This window comes from Gymnodraco acuticeps, unplaced genomic scaffold, assembly GCF_902827175.1.
Source record: "Gymnodraco acuticeps unplaced genomic scaffold, fGymAcu1.1, whole genome shotgun sequence".
Classification (NCBI taxonomy): Eukaryota; Metazoa; Chordata; class Actinopteri; order Perciformes; family Bathydraconidae; genus Gymnodraco; species Gymnodraco acuticeps.
The window spans coordinates 496503-503713 of record NW_022989944.1 but is presented as its reverse complement, the minus strand read 5'-3'; the positions used below and the strand labels follow the sequence as shown (position 1 = coordinate 503713).

General features: G+C 41.2%; 1 protein-coding gene across 4 annotated transcripts in view; it reads left to right on the top strand.

Moving 5' to 3' along the window:
* The first annotated feature begins 5482 nt into the window (after positions 1-5482).
* The window catches only part of LOC117542502 (glutamate receptor ionotropic, NMDA 2B), a 221566-nt gene continuing 219837 nt past the window's right edge, over positions 5483-7211 (top strand). The window contains exon 1 of one of the 4 annotated variants that reach the window (XM_034210217.1): positions 5483-6287. The gene's annotated coding sequence lies outside the window, so the exon portion shown is untranslated. The remainder of the gene's footprint in view (positions 6288-7211) is intronic. The other 3 variants (XM_034210216.1, XM_034210211.1, XM_034210213.1) reach the window with 3 other exon arrangements.

The following is a 7211-nucleotide window of genomic DNA, read 5'->3' as shown; positions in this document are numbered from 1 at the left end:
GAAGCCAGGCTCACTCAATCCAACGCAGAGCAACCGATCTAACTACCTTACACCGACCACGTGGCGGCGATATGTCCCACTAATAAATCCACGAAGACTCAAATGATGCTTCTTCCCCAACAAACATGTTCCTGCCCTATTTCTAAGGTAACGTGAATTTAATGGACTCCAAACACTTGCTGTAAGTTATTGTGTTAGTGTGCAGGTATTTGTCTTGTGTGTATTTATAATCCTAATGTTTTACCATCTCTCTAATGGTTGTAAAAAGTGTTCAAAGTTACCCTGCTTTGGCTGTGGCTGAACTGATAGATCAACAGGTGCTAAAGTATGTAGGACTATTAGATTGAAAGATTCAAAGGCTTTATTTTCATATGCACAATAGCTATAGCATGGTTTTTGGCAATGGACATTATCATTTCCTGGCTCCTTCAACAATGAACATATAATATACTCAAAAGAATAAGGTAAAACTGAATGCTAAATTAAATACTGTATAGTAGAATGAATACTGTGTACTGTAATAACATATGTGGATAGAGAAATTAACATGTAAGCTCATGAAATTACATTGATAAATAATCAGAATTAATCCTGGGTTTTGTGACAATTGCACCATTTAAAAATGTAATAAATAAATAATAAAATAATTTTAATAAACAATCTATACACACATAAGAAGTTAAAGTAAGAATGTCAAAAGTATTTATATAAATAAAAGTCAAAATGTGCACATTTTAAAACATGAATTGTTACTTCAGCACCATAACTGTCCAGGAGTTCTTCTTTATTATACATTTTTTATTGTATATTCTAATTCAGGTTCACAGATGTTGTCTAAAACTCTGAAAAAGGTCATGCAGAGATGGTTTATTGGGTCGAGGAACCACGTGGTGTGTCCATCCAAATCAGCCAAAAACAGTGGAAATCTGCAACGACTGTCCTCGGTCACACTCAAAGCCTCCCTGACATGGATTCCTGCTTCTATTGTAAGGTAATTTCTTAATGTGCTTATTCTTAAGTAAGATTTCTGAGGTACTTTTGCCTAAGTATCTTCTTTACTGTCAATTTATGCTTCTACGCCAATTAAAAAACGTTTTAAATATTATGTTTTGTTATCAATAAGATTTGCCAACAGTTTACAGATAATTTTTACATAGTATTTCAATTTTACTTACGAATCTGAATACTTCCTCCACAAGTGTTCACGGTTCAAATAGTAGGTGTTTCTCAATGTCGAGGAAATGTTGAGGCTGCACATGTGTATCCTCCGCGGTCTTAAAATCCCCACAATGCTTTGCGCACGGACCAATTTCCAAATCTTTGGCGGAAATCTCGCTCCATTTAAGGCGGGGCCTCGCATATGACGGACACCTGCACACCTGTTAGCCTGTTCCACCATTCTTTGTTTTCCGAGGCTAGGAAGGATTCTTGCCTCGCTTCTGAAGGACCTGACTCTGAGGGACATGTCCTACCAAGGAAGCGTCTTCGACATTGAGAAACACCCACTGAACATCCTGCGCTCTTCACTCATCCTGACACACGCCACTTGCCATTGTAAATACAATTGGGCTTGAGTTTGATTGCGAGCTAAGTGTCTGATTAACGGGTCGGCTGAGGAGAAAAGGGCACTGTGGAGAGTAGTGTCTCTACTTTGAAGAGTCCTCTCCTGCTGATGTTCAGGTGTATATCAGTATGTAGTGTCTCTACTTTGAAGAGTCCTCTCCTGCTGATGTTCAGGTGTATATCAGTATGTAGTGTCTCTACTTTAAAGAGTCCTCTCCTGCTGATGTTCAGGTGTATATCAGTATGTAGTGTCTCTACTTTAAAGAGTCCTCTCCTGCTGATGTTCAGGTGTATATCAGTATGTAGTGTCTCTACTTTGAAGAGTCCTCTCCTGCTGATGTTCAGGTGTATATCAGTATGTAGTGTCTCTACTTTGAAGAGTCCTCTCCTGCTGATGTTCAGGTGTATATCAGTATGTAGTGTCTCTACTTTGAAGAGTCCTCTCCTGCTGATGTTCAGGTGTATATCAGTATGTAGTGTCTCTACTTTAAAGAGTCCTCTCCTGCTGATGTTCAGGTGTATATCAGTATGTAGTGTCTCTACTTTGAAGAGTCCTCTCCTGCTGATGTTCAGGTGTATATCAGTATGTAGTGTCTCTACTTTAAAGAGTCCTCTCCTGCTGATGTTCAGGTGTATGTCAGTATGTAGTGTCTCTACTTTAAAGAGTCCTCTCCTGCTGATGTTCAGGTGTATATCAGTATGTAGTGTCTCTACTTTAAAGAGTCCTCTCCTGCTGATGTTCAGGTGAATATCAGTATGTAGTGTCTCTACTTTAAAGAGTCCTCTCCTGCTGATGTTCAGGTGTATATCAGTATGTAGTGTCTCTACTTTAAAGAGTCCTCTCCTGCTGATGTTCAGGTGTATATCAGTATGTAGTGTCTCTACTTTAAAGAGTCCTCTCCTGCTGATGTTCAGGTGAATATCAGTATGTAGTGTCTCTACTTTAAAGAGTCCTCTCCTGCTGATGTTCAGGTGTATATCAGTATGTAGTGTCTCTACTTTAAAGAGTCCCTCTCCTGCTGATGTTCAGGTGTATATCAGTATGTAGTGTCTCTACTTTAAAGAGTCCTCTCCTGCTGATGTTCAGGTGTATATCAGTATGTAGTGTCTCTACTTTAAAGAGTCCTCTCCTGCTGATGTTCAGGTGTATATCAGTATGTCGTGTCTCTACTTTAAAGAGTCCTCTCCTGCTGATGTTCAGATGTATGTCAGTATGTAGTGTCTCTACTTTAAAGAGTCCTCTCCTGCTGATGTTCAGGTGTATATCAGTATGTAGTGTCTCTACTTTAAAGAGTCCTCTCCTGCTGATGTTCAGGTGTGTATCAGTATGTAGTGTCTCTACTTTAAAGAGTCCTCTCCTGCTGATGTTCAGGTGTATATCAGTATGTAGTGTCTCTACTGTGACATGTCTCCATGCTTTAATGTTCAAAAAGCTCTTTATTCTTCTCATACTGCCTGTGCTGCAGCACCTCTTTTCACCCTCTGTCTGAAACCAGAGCCCAGTCTGCTCTGATTGGTTAGCTGGTGTGATTGGTCAACCGCTTAGAGATATCCCGCCCCTTAGCCTATCACGTACAATGTGTTTGAGCGCTAGGCTAGCCAATAGAAGCTCAAGTGTTAGACACGTTTCTTTAAGCCTTTGCAGACCATTTACTTGCACACACACCTATATAACACACTACAGGAAAGGGAAGACCACAAAAAGCAGAATAGGGCCTCTTTGTCATCGATAAAAACCAAACTAATCATGCAGTATAGCGTGATCTGTGGCAGTAAATACAGTAATGCGTTTCCTGGCTTTCCTTATGGCCGAAACAGGAACACACATGTATCTAATGTGGAGAAACTCTGCAGTCTTTACCTTTTCTTTCTTTTTATCAATGTGTGTTTTTCACCTCCTATATCTCTCCGTGAGCTGCTTTGATTTGGACACTCGAGCGCGGCCATCTGTCACCATGGCAACACTGAGTTTAGCTGAGGGCAAAATGCAGAGGAGAGGATCCGTCTGCTTTCACAACACCGCAGACGTTGTGAACCCAAATTCCTTCTTAACGTCTCATTTGAAAGCACAGAGAGTGTGAAGCGTTGACGGTAGCAGTGGTTCGTCACACACTGATGATAAACACACACTTTGTATTTGAGTTATTTAGTATTCTGTTGGTGGATTAAAGGGATATCTGAGTGACACTGCAGAGACGTTTCATCTAAGAGGGCATAACACGGGTTGGTTATTGATTGGTTGGTTATGTCCCATTTAGCTGGGAAACTGCAAGTAATTTAACTATAATTATGCAAAGGTGGATGTTAACTCTTAACCATACAGTCTATGCTCTTAACACATCCTTTTAAGCTTAGATGTCTCAATGGAAACATCGATTTAATGCAAATGTATTGGTGATTTGAAGGCGATTATGGCATGAAACATAGCTTTTTGTCAGGTTATGGATTAGGGCTGCAACTACTTCCATTATTGATTAATGTATGGATTATTCTCTGGATAAATCGATTGAATCGTGTGATGAAATGTCCATCCCAGTGTCTCAAATCTAAGGTAATGGCTTTAAATGTCTTGCTTTTTCAGTCCAAAGCCCAAAGACGTTTTGTTTAATACCGTTTGTTGACGATCGTGCCGGGAAACGTAGCTTTCTGTCAGGTTATGGATCAGTCCAGTAACTAACGAATACTTGCAATATCGTTTAATATGACGATTATTTTTTATTATTATGTTTAATTGCGTTATAAAGTGTCCGAAAATAGTAAAACATGTCCATCCTCGTTTCTCAAATCTGGCTTTTTTTTTCTCCAAGATATGAACTTTAATGTAATATTAAACTTATATCCATACCTGAGAGGCAGGGAAATCACTTTTACAGATGAATTCATTACCGAAATAGTAATAGGCAATTATCTTTCACTTGTTGCTGCTATATTTTATGACCACAGACCCAGTTATTTGGTAGCATCCTATTTCTACATCAAAAATGTTGGTTCTTTAGAGTAAATCCTAAGGCTGATTGAGTCGTGTTTTTTAAGTATGGGAACCAAATACTATTGGGTATTATATTATAAATCGGATTTTAATTGGATATGAAACAGAGGAAAGGAGCAGGAAATCTCCACATTTTAGATTTGAAAATACACAACCGGAAAAAATCTGCCACTTCCTCACAGAGCCCCTCCTCCAACACACACGAACGCGCACATGACCAATGAGGGCACGAGATAAGTTTGTGCACAGATGGAAGGCTGACAGGCAGGTAGGCCATCCAGTTACTTTAGCCGGGCCGGCTCAGATGATTGGTCGTGCTTTTTACAGCGCCACGGCTTCCACAGATGACATTTGTGTATGTATTTATTGTCAAAGCACTTAAGACATTCATTACTATCGGGATGTTAAGAGCATTCCATGGAATATAGCAACAAGTGTATCTCGAGCCGGTTTCTCAAACGTACCTACCCCACCTTTAATGTGTGACAGTGGCTTTGTCCTTACTTTAACGAAGTGTCGGAAGATGTTCAGACTTCATGCCAATACATCACAAATCACGTCATAAGAAAGTAGAAAAACCTTCGTTATTCCAACACCACATGTGTATTTAGTAAGTAGTGCTTTTAATTATCATTGCGATTGACAACACTACATATTCCCAGCGTTCCCATCATCAGAGCCTGTGTATTGATGACTGTAGGGGGAGCCAGCCTCTTATCAGTTTCACACACCGGCGTGTTCCTCGACATGTGTTGCACTCCCTCCTCCTCCTCTTCCTCATCTCTCTCTTTCACACTCTTTCAATGAATACTAATGCAGCGAGTGGGCCCTCCTCCCATCTTTTTTCGCAGGGATGGGCGGGAGAGAGAGAGAGAGAGAGAGAGAGAGAGAGAGAGAGAGAGAGAGAGAGAGGGGCTCAGTATCCTTCCTCATGAGGCAGGCAGCGCTTCACTACAGCAGCAGCAGAAAGGTCTTTTTGTATCTCCTCTTCCTCACACACCCCTGCTGCAACACCGTCTAACCTGTGTGAGTCAGACCAGAGTTCAGAGAGTCTAGAGGAGGAGAAAAAGGGATTTTCTTTTTGGTGTGTGACAATCTGGATGGGAAGTGTTTTTTGGGAGGAGAGACAGAAGAAAGGCAGCCGGGGAAGGGGAACAACTGGCACTCGCCAATCCCCCCTTCCGCACTCAGACTGGAGACAACGGAGGCCACTGGAGTATTTGCTTTTATCTTTCGTTTTTTGTTCTTTTTTTTCCTCATCGCGCTCCTGGGAGGTGCTTTGCCTTTTCATTTGCTCGCTCTCTCCGTCCTCTGTCTCCTCATCTATTTCGCCATTTACCTGGTCAACAATTTCTTCTATTTATGAGCCAGACAAGGAGGGAGAGAGAAAAAGAGAAAGAGGAGGGGGACTTTTTTATTTTTTTATTTTTATTTTCTCCCCTTTTTATTTATTTAATTCAGTCTTCCCTTCCCTTGTCCATCGCTCTCACTGCCTTTGCAACCCACGCTCCCTCCTCCCCTCCCCTCCCCCCCCCCTCCACTCCACTCGCTGTCCACCCGTAACTTTGTCTACTTCTCTGGCTCCCCCACTGTTTTAATTTCCTCCCATTTAAGGACATTAATTTCTATTTATTCACTTTTGTACCTTTTCTTATTTCCTATTTCCCCCTCCTCTTTTTTCCTCCCACCTTCCTCCTATGCATCTTTTTGGGGCGCTTCTTTATTCTAACCATAGGTAGGTCTATTTAGCGTCTGTCTCTGTGTCTTTCTGTGTATTGTCACACACACACACACACACACACACACACACACACACACACACACACACACACACACACACACACACATACACACATACACACATACACACATATACACATATACACACACACACACACACACGGTCTACAATCTGTGGTGTAACCATGGCTCCCCCTCCCCATCAGCTGATGCCTTGCCTCATGCCATGTCATCTTCACGTCACCCCGCTGCATACATTTATCTGTGCTTCCTGACTTTTCTCTCATGTTGTCAACACACCAAGTGACTCATCAAGCAGACACCTTCTCCAGCCGCCATCGCGGGAACACACTTCATATCTGTGTGGACTTTAAATGTCTTGTTTCGTCACCCAAATAAAACCCAAAGATATCCAGTTTAAAATGACAGACAATCAGCACATTTCCACACTTGAGGGACTGACAATGCCATTCTTTGCATGACAAATGTGCTTTTAATCATAAATCCATTAACAAAATAACCTGGATTGTATTCGTGATTATCGATAAGAAAGACAAGAGTGTATTTTTGAGCTTTTTCTAAGGATATAGCCTCCTATTTTGTATATTTCTAAACCAACGTTCCTGCCAAAAAGTGACATGTTTGTGACTGCCTCATTTCTGTGTTGTTGCAAAAAGTCTTCCATTAAAAACGTGTGAAACACCCCTTTTTTTAAATACACACCGTCCTCCACACATGTGTCCTTTTGTTTGCCATCTTGCTGCTAAAACACATCTGAATTTGGGAAGAAATGCACATTGTTATGAAACCCAGGTGCGTTTCAGTTCCCTCGCCTGAGGTGAGGTCAAAGTGAGGAAAGGCTAAATTGTTGAAAAAGCAAATTTGTAATCCAGCGCTCGTCCGATTTCTGTCATCTGTG